The 17,556-nt window shown below is 45.6% G+C and overlaps 1 protein-coding gene across 2 annotated transcripts in view; it reads left to right on the top strand.

Annotated features, from left to right (window-relative positions):
• The window catches only part of YBX3 (Y-box binding protein 3), a 66,920-nt gene that overhangs the window by 45,966 nt on the left and 3,398 nt on the right, over positions 1-17,556 (top strand). The gene's annotated exons all lie outside the window — the stretch shown is intronic.

Raw genomic sequence — 17,556 nt, 5'->3', positions numbered from 1 at the left:
CAAAAGGCATCCTTTAAAAAGTGGAAGTTAAATCCTATTGAGGAAAGTAGAAAGGAGCATAAACTCTGGCAAATGAGTAAAAATATAATTAGGAAGGCCAAAAACAAATTTGAAGAACAACTAGACAAAAATTCAAAAAGTAATAGCAATTTTTTTTAAGTACATCAGAAGCAGGAAGCTGCTTCTGTAATGAGCCAGCCACTCCCAGTCCCTATTCAAGCCCAGATTAATGGTGTTAAATTTGCAAATGAATTTTAGTTCTGCTGTTTCTCTTTGAAGTCTGTTTCTGAAATTTTTTTGTTCAATGATAGTGACTTTTAAATCTGTAATAGAATGACCAGGGGGATTGAAGTGTTCACTTACTGGCTTGTGTATGTTACCATTCCTGATGTCTGATTTGTGTCCATTTATTCTTTTGCGGAGGGACTGTCCGGTTTGGCCAATGTACATGGTAGAGGGGCATTGCTGGCACATGATGGCATATATAACATTAGTGGACGTGCAGGCGAATGAGCCCTTGATGGTGTGGCTGATGTGGTTGGGTCCTCTGATAATGTCGCCAGAGTAGATATGGGGACAGAGTAGGGACTGGGAGTGGCTGGCTCATTACAGAAGCAGCTTTTCCTCTCCTGGAATTGACACCTCCTCATCTATTATTGGGAGTGGACTACATCCACCCTGACTGAATTGGCCCTGTCAACACTGGTTCTCCACTTGTGAAGTAACTCCCTGCTCTCCATGTGTCAGTATATAATGCCTGCATCTGTAACTTTCACTCTATGCATCCAAAGAAGTGAGGTTTTTATCCACGAAAGCTTATGCCCAAATAAATCTGTTAGTCTTTAAGGTGCCACCAGACTCCTTGTTGTTTATGTGGACAAGGGTGATCCAGTGGATATAGTGTACTTAAATTTTCAGAAAGCCTTTGACAAAGTCCCTCACCAAAGGCTCTTAAGCCTAAGTAAGCTGTCATGGGATAAGAAGGAAGGTCCTCTCATGGTTAAAAGATAGGAAAGAAAGGGTAGGAATAAATGGTCATTTTTCAGAATGGAGAGAGATAAATAGTGGTGTCCCCCAGGGGTCTGTACTGGGATCAGTCCTATTCAACATACTCATAAATGATCTGGAAAAAGGAGTAAACAGTGAGGTGGCAACATTTGCAGATGATACAAAACTACTCAAGATACTTAAGTCCCAGGCAGACTGTGAAGAGATACAAAAGGATCTCTCAGAACTGGGTGACTGGGCAGCAAAATGGCAGATAACATTCAGTACTGATAAATGCAAAGTAATGCACATTGGAAAACATAATACCAACGATACATATAAAATTACCACTCAAGAAAGAGAATTTAGAGTCATTGTGTATAGTTCTCTAAAAACATCCACTCAATGTGCAGCAGCAGTCAAAAAAGCAAACAAAATGTTCATAATCATTAAAAAAGGGATAGATAATAAGACAGAAATTATCATACTTTCTTTATGTAAATCCATGATACGCCCCACATCTTGAATACTGCGTGCAGATGTGGTCGCCCCATCTCAAAAAATATATATTGGAATTGGAAAAGGTTCAGAAAAGGGCAACAAAAATGATTAGGGGTATGGAATGACTTTCATATGAGGAGAGATTAATAAGACTAGGACTTTTCAGCTTGGTAAAGAGACAGCTAAGGGCGGGGGATATGATTGAGGTCTATAAAATCATGACTGGTGTGGAGAAAGTAAATAAGGAAGTGTTATTTACTCCTTCTCATAACACAAGAACTAGGGGTCACCAAATGAAATTAAGAGGCAGCAGGTTTAAAACAAACAAAAGGAAGTATTTTTTCACACAACGCACAGTCAATCTGTGGAACTCTTTGCCAGAGGATGTTGTGAAATCTCAGACTATACCAGGGTTCAAAAAAGAACTAGATAAATTCATGGAGGATAGGGCAATCAATGGCTATTAGCCAGGATGGACAGGGTTGGTGTCCCTAGCCTCTGTTTGCCAGAAGATGGGAATGGGCAACGGGATGGATCACTTGATTATCTGTTCTGTCTGTTCATTTCCTCTGGGGCACCTGGCATTGGCCACTATTTGAATATAGGAGACTGGACTGCATGGACCCATCCTTTTGATTACTTCATAATATCATTCTTTCCTCTGCAATTTTAAAGGAAGAGAAACCAATCAGTTGAACTTTTTGCTATCCTGCTAGATACGGTATTGTCTTTGCCCCTGGTCTCTTTCTAAATAACTTTGTAAACATAATGAACAGATGAGAGTGAATTTATAGCTAGTCATAATCGGAGATTCTTCTTCGAGTGATTGCTCATATCCATTCCAACAGGTGTGCGTGCACCGCGTGCACCATCATTGGAAAGTTTTTCCCCTGTGGGTACCCGTCGGGTTGGCTGTGGAGACCACTGGAGTGGCACCTTCACAGCGGTGTATATAGGTTCCTGCCGACCCACTGTCTGCTCAGTTCCTTCTTACTGCCAGTGACAGTCGTTGGAGCAGCTGAGTCTCTTGCATTCACAAGTGCCTACCTAGTGGTTCCCTTTTCTTAGTTGTAAATATAGTAGTTTCTAGTTAGTTGGGCTTCCTTTGGGGGGCTTTCCCCCTGCCCTAGTTTCCCCAGGCACCAGGGCATGCCTCGGTTGCAGGGCTTTAAGATATGCGGGAGGTGTGTGAAACCTATGTCCACAGGCGATCCGCACACTCATCTCAAATGCCTAGGAGAAGGCCATCAGACAGACAAGAACCCAATTTTCAGGAGCTTTAGAGAGAGAGTGGGACTATCGAGAGATTGGGTCTATCGTTTAAAGCTCCTCCTGATGGAGTTGCCTCTCGGGCCCCAGCTGGCACTGGAAATTGCCCCAGCCTTGGTGCAGGATGTCCCAGCACTGCGGAAGGACTCCTCCAAGGAGCACCGGCACTGCTCCCCGGCTCGTAAGGCCAGTCCTACCAGGCAGCACTGCTCACAGTCCCCGGTGCCACATAAGAAAAAGAAGGCGGATGCGGTCATTTCCCCCGTCAAGAGGCCATAAGGGGATTCCAGTGGGGTGGGTCCTGCGGGACCCCCAAGTTCTGGACCTCAAGACACGGCACCGTTGACTCCGTCCCCAACTGGAGGCCCGTCGAGTCTGGTGCTGGTGGACTCCCCAGCTCAGGAAAATTTGGAGGAAGAGCTCCGCCTCCCCTCCATGCCGGATACCTATGAGGCAGCGCAGGACCTCAGTGCCATGACGGCACAGTCCCTGGCCTGCAGGTGCAAGCTCTGGCACCGCCAGCTCAGGCACTGTTGGTGACACCAACAACGGCACCGGCTGCAGTATCTCTGCTGGTGCCGCAATTGGCTCCTGCACCCTTTGTGGCACCTATGGTGGAACCTCCCCTGGTTCATCATTGTGGCAAGCCTATGATGTTATGGCACTGTTCACCTTCACCCGGTACCGCTCCCTTGCACCGTTGGGCTCTGCCCTCCCATGGTCGGGCACAGACTATTCATCTGACTCAGACTCTGAGTCTTCTGTCTCTCGCCACAGCCAGTACCACTCCCGCTTCCGGCACTGGTCCCGGCAACGCGGAGCTGTGGACTCAATGGCACCGGCATTTGCCTGGCTGCCCCAGTGGCAAGGCCCAGTACAATGCCCCTTTTGGACCCCTTGGGCCTACTATCAGGGTCAGGGCTCCAGGGTGGCATCAGTGGCATCTGCACCCCGTGGCCCCCCCCCAGCAATGTCGCTGGCTCGCCACACCCCCTGGGCTTCCGAGGACCCCGCACGAGACAGGGACTCTGGGCTGTCACGCTCAGGCGCAGCATCTGAACCAGCGCCACCAGTTATACTGAAGCCATCTCCAGTCATGGTAGGGTCCAAGGCTTTCATAAAAGACCTTCCTGATTATAGAGTAATTGTATTTGTGTATTGTATATAATCAGTTGATTCAATCACTTATGATTTGAGATTTAGACTCCCTGTTTTTATAGACCAGTAAAGCTTTGCAATATATTCTCAGATAAAGTATAGTTTGTCCTGCTTGGAAGAGACATCATATGGTCTGGTAAAGACTTCATGCTGGTTCCTCCTCTTGTTAACTTAATGGTTTTGTTACCTTTTATGTAAATACATTTCCAATGTCTCTTGATTTATCTTGAAGACACATTCAATCAGGTAGAACCACAATGCAATCAACCCCATGAGACCCAAGAAGACTATCACCTTCTGGTATTGACAGGCCCAATTAAATTAATAGGCAGCAGGTTTAAAACAAAGAAAAGGAAGTATTTTTTTCATACAACTCACAGTCAACCTGTGGAACTCTTTTCCAGAGGATATTATGAAGGCCAAGACTATAACAGGGTTCAAAACAGAAAAAAAGGTTACTAACCTTCTTGTAACTGTTGTTTTTCGAGATATTCATGTCCATTCCAATTAGGTGTGCATGAAGGTTTTTCCCCAGCAGTATCCGTTGGGTCAGCTCAGGAGCCCCCTGGGGTCGCGCATTTATGGCGCTGGATATAGGGCCCTGCCAACCCACCACCCCCTCAGTTCCTTCTTGCCGGCTGCTCCGACAGAGGGGTAAGAGGGTGGGCATTGGAATGGACATGAACAACACATCTCGAAGAACAACAGTTACGAGAAGGTAAGTAACCGTTTTTTCTTCTTCGAGTGCTTGTTCATGTACATTCAAATTAGGTGGTTACAAAGCCCAAGTTTGGAGGCAGGGTCAGAGCTCAAATGTTTGCTGACTGTAGCACTGCTCTACTAAAGGCTGCAGCTTCTGTGGCCTGCTGCGTAATAGCGTAATGCGAGGTAAAGGTATGCATTGATGACCATGTCACAGCTCTGCAGATTTCCTGCGTAAGAAAATGACCCAGGAACACCGCTGATGATGCCTGCGCCCTTGTGGAGTGTGCTGTAAGTGGAGGGGCAGGTACCTTTGCCAGGTCATAGCATGCCCGGATGCAGGACGTGATCCAAGATGAGATCCTTCGGGAGGAGACTGGAAGCCACTTAATTCTGTCTGCTACTGCGACAAACAGCTGAATGGATTTCCGGAACAGTTTTGTTCGCTCGATGTAGGCTAATGTCCGGCGAATGTCCAACGAGTGAAGTTTTTGCTCCTTGCTGCTTGAGTGCAGCTTAGGATAGAAAACTGGGAGAAAGATGTCCTGGGTAATGTGGAACTGGGAGACAACCTTAGAGAGATTGAGGTCTGAGCTGAACCTTGTCCATGAGGCTCATTAATCTGCACATCTACCAGTGTGATATATGCCATCATGTGCCAGCAATGCCCCTCTGCCATGTATATTGGCCAAACCGGACAGTCTCTATGTAAAAGAATAAATGGACACAAATCAGATGTCAAGAATTATAACATTCAAAAACCAGTTGGAGAACACTTCAATCTCCCTGGCCACTCGATTACAGACCTAAAAGTTGCAATATTACAACAAAAAAACTTAAAAAACAGACTCCAATGAGAGACTACTGAATTGGAATTAATTTTCAAATTGGACACTATTAAATTAGATTTGAATAAAGACTGGGAGTGGATGGGCCATTACACAAAGTAAAACTATTTCCCCATGCTTATTCTCCCCCCTCCCCCTCCAGTTCCTCACATCTCCTTGTCAATTGCTGGAAATGGGCCATTTTCATTACCACTACAAACAGTTCTTTTTCTCTCCTGCAGATAATAGCTCACCTTAACTGATCACTCTCCTTATAGTGTGTATGGTAACACCCATTGTTTCATGTTCTCTGTGTGTGTGTATGTATATATATCTTCCTACTGTATTTTCCACTACATGCATCCAATGAATTGGGCTGTAGCCCATGAAAGCTTATGCTCAAATAAAATTTGTTAGTCTCTAAGGTGCCACAAGTACTCCTGTTCTTGTCCTTATAGAATACCCTGTATGGAGGCTTAGAGGTTAGTGCCTTGAGCTCTGGCACTCTCCTGGCTGATGTTATCACTACCAAGAACACCACATGTATGAGAGATACAGCAAGGAACATGTCGCCAGTGGTTCAAAGGGTGGCCCCATCAGGCTGGAAAGGACCAAATTAAGGTCCCAGGCTGGGACTGGCTATCATATGTGAGGGTAGAGTCTGTCAAGACCCTTTAGGAAATGACTCACCATCGGGTTGGCAAAGACTGGCTGACCCTGCAGCCTGGATGGAAGGCAGAGACAGTGTCCAGGTGGATCTTCATTAACGACAGGGTAAGCCCTTGCTGTTTGAGGTGGAGAAGGTAGTCCAATATGATAGGTATGGATGCTAGAGTTGGAGACGGAAGGTATTGTGAAGACCAAATTGAGAATCTCTTACATTTTGCCAGGTAGGTGGCCATAGTGGAAGGTTTCCTACTACCAAGGAGGACTTGTCTGAACAGGCGAGCTCGATCGGATTCAGCCATGAAGCTTCCAGGTCATGAGGTGCAGCAATTCAAAGTTTGGGTGCTGGAGATGGACGTGATCCTGGGAAGAGCAGCAGGATGACTGGGGCTTCCACAGACATTTCCAGAAGAGACACGTACCAGTGCTGACAGGCCCAGGCTGGAGCTATCAGTATCACCAAGGCCTCGCCCCTCCGAACTTTGAGAAGCACCTTTTGAACGAGAGGTATGGGAGGAAATGCGTACAAGAGATACCCCTTCCAGGGAAGGAGAAATGTGTCCGTGATAAAACCTGCTCTGTGGTTCAGGAAGGAGCAAAACTGCAGGCACTTCCTGTTATATTACATGGCGAACAAGTCTATTTGGGGAAATCTCCACTGCTGGAAGATAGTGTTCACAATATCCGGGCATAGGGACCACTTGTGGCCATGAAATGACTTGCTGAGATAGTCCGCTAACTCGTTCTGCACTACGGAGAGGTACAATGCCTCCAGGTGTATTGAAAGAGCTATGCAAAAGTCCCACAGTTTGAGGGCTTCCTGGCACAGGGGAGAGGAGTGTGCACCCCCCTGTCTGTTTATATAAAACATCGCTGTTGTTTTGTTCATCATGATGGATACATATTTCCCTTCCAGATGGGCTCAGAAAGTCTGACATGCTAGGCGGACTGCTCTCAGCTCTGTGACATTGATGTGAAGGGAGTGCTCTACCTGAGACCAGAGTCCCTGTGTCCTGAGGTGTCCCAGATGTGCACCTCAACCCAACACTGATGCGTCCATCACCAGCAAGAGGGATGGCTGTGGTCTGGTGAAGGGAATCCCTGTACACACCGCCTGTGGGTCAAGCCACCACAGGAGGAAGTCGAGGACTGGCCGGGGTAGAGTGACGATCTTGTCTAGACCATCCCGAACTGGCCAATACACCAAGGCCAGCCACGCCTGAAGGGGTCAAAGTCTCAGCCTGGCGTGCTATACTATATAGGTACATAGGTATATGTCCCAGAAGCTTTAGGCAATTCCTTGCTGTAGTGGTCAGGAACTGCCTGAGGCTTTGAATGATGTTGCCCAGGGATTGGAATTGCGATTCTGGGAGGTATGCCCTGACCTGTGTAGAATCCAATACCACTCCTATAAACTCTATCTGCTGAACGGGGGACAGGGTTGACTTCAGTACATTCAGGAGAAGGCCCAGGTCATTAAAAGTAGCTCTTATAAAGCTGACTTGCACATCCACTTGTGCCCTGGAACAGCCGTTGATTAGCCAGTCATTGAGGTACGGAAACACCTGTACCTGTCTCTTGTGCAGGATCGCAGCCACAACTGCCATGTTACCACTTGGTAAACACTCAAGGAGCTGCTGACAGGCTGAATGGGAGGCTGTGAACTGGTAGTGATTGTGATTTGTCACGAACCTGAGGTACCTTCTGTGGGACAGTGTAATTGCTATATGAAAGTATGCGTCCTTCAAATCGAGGGCAGCATACCAGTCCCCTGGATCCAAGGAAGGGATAATGGAGACCAAAGAGACTATGCAGAACTTCAGTTTCCTCATGAACTTGCTGAGAGGCCGCCTTTAGCTTTCGGTATTAGGAAATACCAGGAATAAAAGCCCTTGCCCGTCAGCTCCTGAGGAATCTCTTCCACTGCCCACAGCGATAGGAGCAAGTGCACCTCCTGCTCAAGTAGTTGCTCATGAAAAGGGTCCCTGAAGAGAGACAGGGAATGGGGGGTTGAAGGGTAGATAACTGGAGAGAGTATCCTTTTTCTACCGTTCGGAATACCCAGTGATCCAAAGTAATACGGGCCCATGCAGAGTAGAAAGGGGACAGTCGCACAAGAAAGTAAGATGGGATGGATTCACTGTCCAGACTGGTATATTGCCCCCGGGCACACCTTCAAAAGTTCTGCTTCTGGCTAGAAGACTGCTTCGTTTGACCAGAGCCCTGGTCTGACGAAGGGTGGGGCCTCTTCCTATTATTTCTAGCCCACCTGCGGGAAAAATCTTGCCTATTTTGTGGCTGGTAGGGACGAGGTGGGGGTTGTGGCTTAACATGTCTCCGTTGATTGGCCAGAGTGTGGAGGCCAAGAGACTTAAGGGTGGTCCTGGAGTCTTTCAGGCTATGAAGTCGGGAATCAGTTTTCTCAGAAAACAGGGCAGAACCCTCAAAGGGAAGGTCTTGTATAGTTTACTGGACCTCATAACAGTGGTGGGCAACCTGTGGCCCGCAGGCCGCACATGGTCCATCAGGGTAATCCGTTGGTGGGCTGCCAGACTGTTTGTTTACATTTGCATGGCTGCCCTCAGCTCCCAGTGGCTGTGGTTCGCTGTTCCTGGCCAATGGGAGCTGCGGGAAGCAGCGAGGGACACAGGGATGTGCTGGCCGCCACTTCCCACAGCTCCCACTGGCTGGCACTAATTGGTCCACTACGCTCAGTCCTCAAATCAAATCTGAGGCCTGCTGTTTGCTGAAGATGAAGAAGAGGGAGCTGGTTGTTTCATCCCAGGTCTAGATCTGACATACCATTTCTGCTGCTAAGACTGAAATGAAGTCTGCGGTTGCTAGTGCTGTTGCAGACGCCTCTGGCTAGAGGAAAAATAAGAAGACAACAATTGCATGTAATAAGAACAGGAGTACTTGTGGCACCTTAGAGACTAACAAATTTATTAGAGCATAAGCTTTCGTGGACTACAGCCCACTTCTTCGGATGCATACAGAGTGGCATAAATATTGAGGAGATATATATACACACATACAGAGAGCATAAACAGGTGGGAGTTGTCTTACCAACTCTGAGAGGCCAATTAAGTAAGAGAAAAAAAACTTTTGAAGTGATAATCAAGATAGCCCAGTACAGACAGTTTGATAAGAAGTGTGAGAATACTTACAGTTGGCTTCAGTGTGCTTGTAATAATTCTTATGGTGTGATTTAAGCTGTGTGCCTCCTAGTCCAGTGTGGGCAGAATTTAACCAAACTGGGGTAAACTGTTCACCAACTGAGTTGCAGAAAGTGAGCGGCAGCCTATACAGTATTTGCACATTGTCTCGCCAGATGGATCTTACCAGTTTGTTTAGGAGAGTTTCTGTTTTTGATCTTCTGAGCTACTTTAATGTGATTGGTATGTCACACCTAAATCACATGCTCATGTACAAATACAGAGTGCAATCCCAACTAATGAGTAGCTGTGTCACCCCTGCCTTGTAACCTGTGGTGCCCTTTACTATGCCTTGCTCCTGTAGCCTCCAACCTGGACTGCTTACAAACAGCCTCCAGAATGAAAGTTACTCCCAGCTTATGTCTGTGTGTGCTGAAGCCAGCTAGCCGCACCTTGGCTCTTATCAGGCTTAAAAATTATCACAGGGTGACCCCAACACACTCCTAGTCCCAGATTTTCTCCCAGAAATGTAAATGCAAATTAAGGCAAGCACACATTCCTTTCTTTGTTTACGTCAGACCTGACTTCTGCCTGGGCAGGGCTCTAGGGTTTGGAACATGAATCTTATAACTTCACATACAATGTCACCACTCATACTTTACCAGGACAATACTGACAAGCAAATCATGAATTTTCAAATGATACCTTACAAGGCATACTTTGCACAAATATCATTACAATAGCATGCAGGGTGTGAATTCAGGGATGTCTTTTGTCACACTACGGTGATCCCAAACACTCTGGCTTTGGATCATGTGCCTCCTGCTGATCATTCAAAAAGATGTTAAGATCAAGTTGTTTCTGAGCCCACAGAAGTAAGAGAAAGCATGCTGACGTGGTCTTTGATGTAATTGGTTTCAATCTCTGTTTCTTGCAATAATCACCTATGGTAGTCATATCATTGTTCAGGTGGTCCCTTGAGCCAAGCAAACATTGTTGGTGCCTGGGGATGGTGTTTGGTAGATCATTGGTGAATACATTAAATACAGTTGGTGCCAGTACCGAGCCTTGCGGGAGTCTGTTCTTCTGCAATCTCCAGGTGTTGGTTTTGTGACTCAGAGCCACCAGAAAATGTCTACCTCAAAGCATCAGCTCAGTGATGGAATGACAGCCCTCGAGGATGAAATCTTTTATTTACCCACAGAATGGGTACAGAAAAGGCAATGTCAGTAAAAGTGTCATACACACGTTGCCTTCTCCAAAGTAACTCACTCCTGCCCTGGAAAAGAGAACACTAGATGTGAGTGTTGTTCAACCCATGGTTCAATCATCCCTTAGCACCTCTATTGATAGTTGCAGTGCTGTTAGTGGTTTCAGTAATGTGGACATCTTCCGCTTTAGAAAGCTGTACTAAGATTATGAAATCATTTCATTCAAACTACTGAACAGACATCAGATGATAATAGCTTTTGTTCTCTAACCTTCCTTGATAGATAACCAGCTAGTTATCTTAGGTGCCTGTACATGAATGCAAGAAGCCTGGGAAACAAGCAGGAAGAATTGGAAGTCCTAGCACAGTCAAGGAACTATGATGTGATTGGAATAACAGAGACTTGGTGGAGTGACTCCCATGACTGGAGCACTGTCATGGATGGGTATAAATTGTTCAGGAAGGACAGGCAGGGGAGAAAAGGTGGAGGAGTTGCACTGTATGTAAGGGAGCAGTAGGATTGCTCAGCACTCCAATAGGAAACTGGAGAAAATCCTGTTGGGAGTCTTTGGGTTAAGTTTAAAGGCGAGAGCAACAAGGGTGATGTTGTCATGGGCGTCTGCTATAGACCACCAGACCAGAAGGATGAGGTAGACGAGGCTTACTTTGGACACCTAAGAGAAGTTTCCAGATCACAGTCCCTGGTTCTCCTGGGGGACTTCAATAACCCTGACATCTGCTGGGAGAGCAATACAGCAGTGCACAAACAATCCAGGAAGTTTTTGGAGAGTGCTGGGGACAACTTCCTGGTGCAAGTACTGGAAGAACCAACTAAGGGCCGTGCTCCTCTCGATCTGCTGCTCACAAACAGGGAAGAATTGGTAGGGGAAGTAGAAGTGGGTGGCAACCTGGGCAGCAGTGAGCAGTCCGGGATCCTCACAAAAGGAAGAAAGGAGAGTAGCAAAATACAGACCCTGGACTTCAGAAAAGCAGATTTTGACTCCCTCAGGGAACTGATGGGCAGGATCCTCTGGGAGGCTAATATGAGGGGGAAAGGAGTCCAGGAGAGCTGGTTGTATTTTAAAGAAGCCTTATTGAGGGAGCAGGAACAAACCATCCCGATGTGCAGAAAGAATAGCAAATATGGCAGGCGACCAGCTTTGCTTAACAGAGAACTCTTTGGTGATCTTAAACACAAAAAGGAAGCTTACAAGAAGTGGAAACTTGGACTGATGACTAGGGAGGAGTAAAAAAATATTGCTCGAGCATGCAGGGGTGTAATCAGGAAGGCCAAAGCACAACTGGAGTTTCAGCTAGCAATGGATGTGAAGGATAACAAGAAGGGGTTCTACAGGTATGTTCGCAACAAGAAGAAGGTCAGGGAAATTTTTGGACCCTTACTGAATGGGGGAGGCAACCTAGTGACAGATGATGTGGAAAAAGCTGAAGTACTCATGCTTTTTTTGCCTCGGTCTTCACAGACAAGGTCAGCTCGCAGACTAGTGCACTATGCAGCAAAGTATGGGGAGGAGGTGAGCAGCCCTCAGTGATGAAAGAACAGGGTAAGGACACTTTAGAAAAGCTGGACATGTACAAGTCCATGGGTCCGGATCTAATGCATCCAAGGGTGCTGAGGGAGTTGTCTGATATGATTGCAGAGCCACTGGCCATTATCTTTGAAAACTCGTTGCGATCAGGAGAGGTCCCGGACGATTGGAAAAAGGCAAATATAGTGCCCATATTTAAAAAAGGGATAAAGGAGAATCCGAGGAACTACAGACCTCAGTCCCTGGAAAAATCATGCAGCAGGTCCTCAAGGAAACCATTTTGAAGCACTTGGAGGAGAGGAAGGTGGTCAGGAACAGTCAACATGGATTTACCAAGGACAAGTCATGCCTGACCAACCTGATTGCCCTCTATGATGAGATAACTGGCTCTGTGGATGTGGGGAAAGTGGTGGACATGATATACCTTGACTTTAGTGAAGCTTTTGGTACGGTCTCCCACAGCGTTCTTACCAGCAAGTTAAAGAAGTATGGATTGGATAAGGTGGATAGAAAGCTGGCTAGACGATTGGGCTCAATGGGTAGTGATCAATGGCTCAATGTCTAGTTGGCAGCTGGTATCAAGCCGAGTGCCCCAGGGGTTGGTCCTGGGACCGGTTTTGTTCAGTATCTTCATTAATGATCTTGATGATGCAATGGATTGTACCCTCAGCAAGTTTGAGGATGACACTAATCTGGGGGAAGAGGTAGATACACTCGAGGGTAGGTATAGGGTCCAGAGTGACCTAGACAAATTGGAGGATTGGGCCAAAAAAAATCTGATGAGGTTCAACAAGGACAAGTGCAGAGTCCTCCACTTAGGACGGAAGAATCCCATGCACTGCTATAGGCTGGGAACCGACTGGTGAAGCAGCAGTTCTGTGGAAAAAAACCTGGGGATTACAGTGGATGAGAAGCTGGATATGAGTCAACAGTGTGCCCTTGTTGCCAAGAAGGCTAATGGCATATTGGACTGCATTAGTAGGAGCATTGCCAGCAGACCGAGGGAAGTGATTATTCACCTCTATTTGGCATTGGCGAGGCAACATCTGGAGTATTACATCCAGTTTTGGGCCCCCAAGTACAGAAAGAATGTGGACAAATTGGAAAGAATCCAACGGACGGCAACAAAAATTAATATTGAGCTCGGGCACATGACTTACGGGGAGAGGCTGAGGGAACTGGGCTTATTTAGTCTGCAGAAGAGAAGAGTGAGGTGGGATTTGATAGCAGCCTTAAGTTACCTGAAGGGCGGTTCCAAAGAGGATGGAGCTAGGCTGTTCTCAGTGGTGGCAGATGAGAGAACAAGGAGCAATGGTCTCAAATTGCAGTGGGTGAGGTCTAGGTTGGATATTAGGAAAAATTATTTCACTAGGAGGGTGGTGAAGCATTGGAATGGTTTCAGAGTAGCAGCCGTGTTAGTCTGTATCTGCAAAAAGAACAAGAGTAATTGTGGCACCTTAGACAAATTTATTTGAGCATAAGCTTTTTGGGGGTGGGATAGCTCAGTGGTTTGAGCATTGGCCTGCTAAACCCAGGGTTGTGAGTTCAATCCTTGAGGGGGCCACTTAGGGATCTGGGACAAAATCAGTACTTGGTCCTGCTAGTGAAAGCAGGGGGCTGGACTTGATGACCTTTCAAGGTCCCTTTCAGTTCTAGGAGATGGGATATCTCCATTAATCTAATCTTCATGGGCTAAAACCCCTTCATCAGATGCATAGAATGGAACACACAGAAAGAAGATATTTATACATATAGAGAACATGGTATGGCTACTCCCACCTTTTCAACTGTAAGAGGCCAATCAATTGAGATGAGCTATCATCAGCAGGAGAGAGAAAAAACAACAACAAAAAACCTTTGAAGTGATAATCGAGATGACCCATAGAAGGTGTGAGGCTATTTTAACATGAGGAAATAGATTCAATTAGTGTAATGACCCAACCATTCCCAGTCTCTGTTCAAACCTAAGTTAATTGTATCTAATTTGCATATTAATTCAAGTTCAGCAGTCTTTCTTTGAAGTCTGTTTTTGAAGGTTTTTTGTTGCAAAATTGCCACCTTCAAGTCTGTCACTGAGTGGTCAGAGAGGTTGAAGTGTTCTCCCACTGTTTTTTTAATGTTATGATTCCTGATGTCAGATTTGTGTCCATTTATTCTTTTGTGTAGAGACTGTCTGGTTTGGCCAATGTATATGGCAGAGGGGCATTGCTGGCACATGATGGCATATATCACATTGGTAGATGTGCAGGTGAACGAGCCCCTGATGGTATGGCTGATGTGATTAGGTCCTATGATGGTGTTCCCCTGAATAGATATGTGGACAGAGTTGGCATCGGGCTTTGTTGCAAGGATAGGTTCCTGGGTTAGTGTCTATGTTGTATGGTGTGCGGTTGCTGGTGAGTATTTGCTTCAGGTTGGGGGGCTGTCTGTAAGCGAGGACTGGTCTGTCTCCCAAGATTGGAATGGGTTACCTAGGGAAGTGGTGGAAACTCCATCCTTAGTGGTTTTTAAGTCCCAGCTTGACAAAGCCCTGGCTAAGATGATTTAGTTGGGGTTGTTCCTGCTTTGAGCAGGGGGTTGGACTAGATGACCTCCTGAGGTCTCTTCCAACCCTAATCTATGATTCTATGATTCTTGGACTGTTTGGATTAGAACTGATAATCAAGAGTTGAAAGGTACTTTTGCTGAATAGAACAGGTACCCTAAAAGTGGGATTTCATCTCCATACTGTTGAACTTCAGACACATTCTGTGCCTGTGACTTGAAGTTGGGTTAGAACCAATGCCTAACTATATAGGTGAAAAGTTCTATACTATCTGCCAACTATTTGTCTATATGAAATGAGTTGCATCTGAAGAAGTGAGGTTTTTTACCCATGAAAGCTTATGCCCAAATAAATCTGTTAGTCTTTAAGGTGCCACCCGACTCCTTGTTGTTTTTGTGGATACAGACTAACACGGCTACCCCCTGATACATGAAATGAGTGAGTGAGTCTTAGTTTGGTTCTAACTATATGTCCAGGAGTCCATGTAAAATAAATAAATGAATCACCAATTAGAATGAATCACATGACACAATGAATGAATCACAACTGACACAAATTGACCTGCTCACTAGTCTTAGCAGAGAGGCTAAGGAATGAAGTGGACAGTGAAGCTGGACTCCTTCTTCTTCCTATGCGTGGTCCCTCCAAGTCACAATTTTGGAATATTGGTGGTCAGTGCTGGAGAAAATGTCACTGCATGCAGCCTTTGCAGCTGTATCTGTTCTGTAGAAAGGAGCTTTCCCCAAATACAGTAATAGTAACCATATTTTGATAATTGACACATAGGTTCAAACGCACCCCGAGTATATCCGTCACTTCAGTGGAGTTCACTGGGTGTTAACTCAGCCCATAAAGTCAAACTGCCCATTTTCATCTGCAATATTTTTGCATTTGGCTTTCTCTCTTCAGCAGAGAATACTTCAGTTTCAAGAGGTGTCAACCCAGTAACTTTGGTGAGTTAAAATGCCAGTTTATGTACCAGAGAGAGACAGCTTGTCTCTCTCACCAACAGAAGTTGGTCCAATAAAAGATATTACCTCACTTCACCCACCTTATGTCTCTAATATTCTGGGACCAACATGGCCACACCTACACTGCACACAGTTTATGTACCAGTTTATAATCACTAGATGGTGCTCTTGCTTCATATCCAGACCACTGAAAAATTGCTGCATCCCCATACTGGCAGGAAACCAGTGTATTTGAATGTGGGTTATCTGGTTTCCGCTGCAACCCCACACTCCCCAACAAAGCGGAAAATCTACACAGGTGGTGAGATGCATGAAAGAAATAAAACCCCACAGTCTCCACAACAAGCTAGTTGATTCTCTCATTGTAAAAACAGACACCAAAATCCTTTTAATAGAAAGAGAAAATCTATCTTGCTATATAGGATTATGAAGAACATAGTCTGTGTCATTGGGACTACTCCAACTTTTCAAGATTGAAAACAACATGGGTCTAGAATTCATCTACCCTGATATATTAAGTTCTATCATGCCAGTGGTCTGCCTAGTCCAGATGTGATAATATTTTCTGGAAAGTCATGGCTGAACCCATTGGATTATACCCTGCCTGAGCATAACTGATAATTCAACATCTGAAAATGTAAGTCAGTACTCTTTCTTAACGTTGGTCCAGAAGAGGGGACTTTGAAGCCTGGCACTTGTCATGCTACTGTAAAGGGCTGATCAATGCTCATTTCTTTCTTTCGTGTGCGTGCTTGGATTTGACCCTGGATAAACCCCAGGTGGGGAGATCTGAATGGTATTGTTCCTTCCCCCAGCTAACTCAGTACAGCTCTGTTACCTGATACCATGACAGAACCCTGGAGAAGTCTGGCCTCTTCAGAATCTTGCTGGCAGAATAGCTAGGAAGTTCTGAGTTTTCTGGTACCTCTTGGTGATGGCTCACCACTGTCCTGCTCTCTGGCATTAGGTGAGGGAGGTACTGAAGATATTTTACAATGCTTGCTACCTGGGTGGGGCACCCCGAGAGACTGTGCAGGTGTGAAAATGGAAAGAGATAGTCCTGTGCTGACAGGAGAGAAAGTAACTTGTGGTGCTGGGAGGGACCCTGCAGATACCCAGTCTCTAGTACCTGGAGATGAACTTGGCACTGCTACTCACAGGAGAAAGTGGAGCTTTAAAAAGCATGCATGTTCCCATTTCTCACACACTGTTCTCCAAAATCCTGAGAGTTACAGTAGTAAAATCCCAGGAGTTCAGGACTGAAAAAATGCTACCAGACACCCCACTCCTTTTGTGATTATATTCTCTAATTTTGCCATAGTAAGAGGACACAAAAATCTCTGTACCTTTCATTCAGTCTGACTCTCCTATCCTGACAGGCAGCAGAACTCCACCTGGCAAGCTGGCATAATTATAAGTCAGGTGAGTACCACAGGTGACCCGATTGAATCTCATAGAGAAGCTTCTGATGAATTAAGGGCCAAATTTAAAAAAAAAACAAAAAACAAAACCTCAGAACCAAGCAGTTTCCATTGTTCTTAGTGGAACTGCTGGCAGGGGTGCCATTTCAGATTTTTTTTTTGAGGGGGCACAACTTTAACTGTGATTCCAGGTGCTACTTGGGCACTTGAAAACTCTAGTTTTGTTGTCAGATAACTTAGCAATTAGCTGACAGGAGCACTGTATCTAATTCCTATATAAAAGGAAGGAAAATAAATATTAGACTCACTCAGCTCTAATATTAACATGTTCTGACATCTTGTGGCAAGTCACTTAAGGGACACTGGTGAGGTTTAAAATTTTAATGTATATTCTTACTTTGTTACTAACTCTGTAGAGAGACTGTCAGGTCCTGGGTTCTATCTCAGCTCTGGGATAGAGCTGAGATAGAACCTAGGTGGGGTCTAGTGGGTTACAGTGCGGGGAGGGGGGCAGATACATCTGGGTTCTATATAAGAACAGAATGGCCATACTGAGTAAGACCAGTGGTCCATCTAGCCCAGTATCCTGTCTTCCGA

The sequence above is a fragment of the Chrysemys picta genome, chromosome 1, assembly GCF_011386835.1.
Source record: "Chrysemys picta bellii isolate R12L10 chromosome 1, ASM1138683v2, whole genome shotgun sequence".
Taxonomy (NCBI): domain Eukaryota; kingdom Metazoa; phylum Chordata; order Testudines; family Emydidae; genus Chrysemys; species Chrysemys picta.
This window is presented reverse-complemented; position numbering and strand designations above follow the sequence as displayed.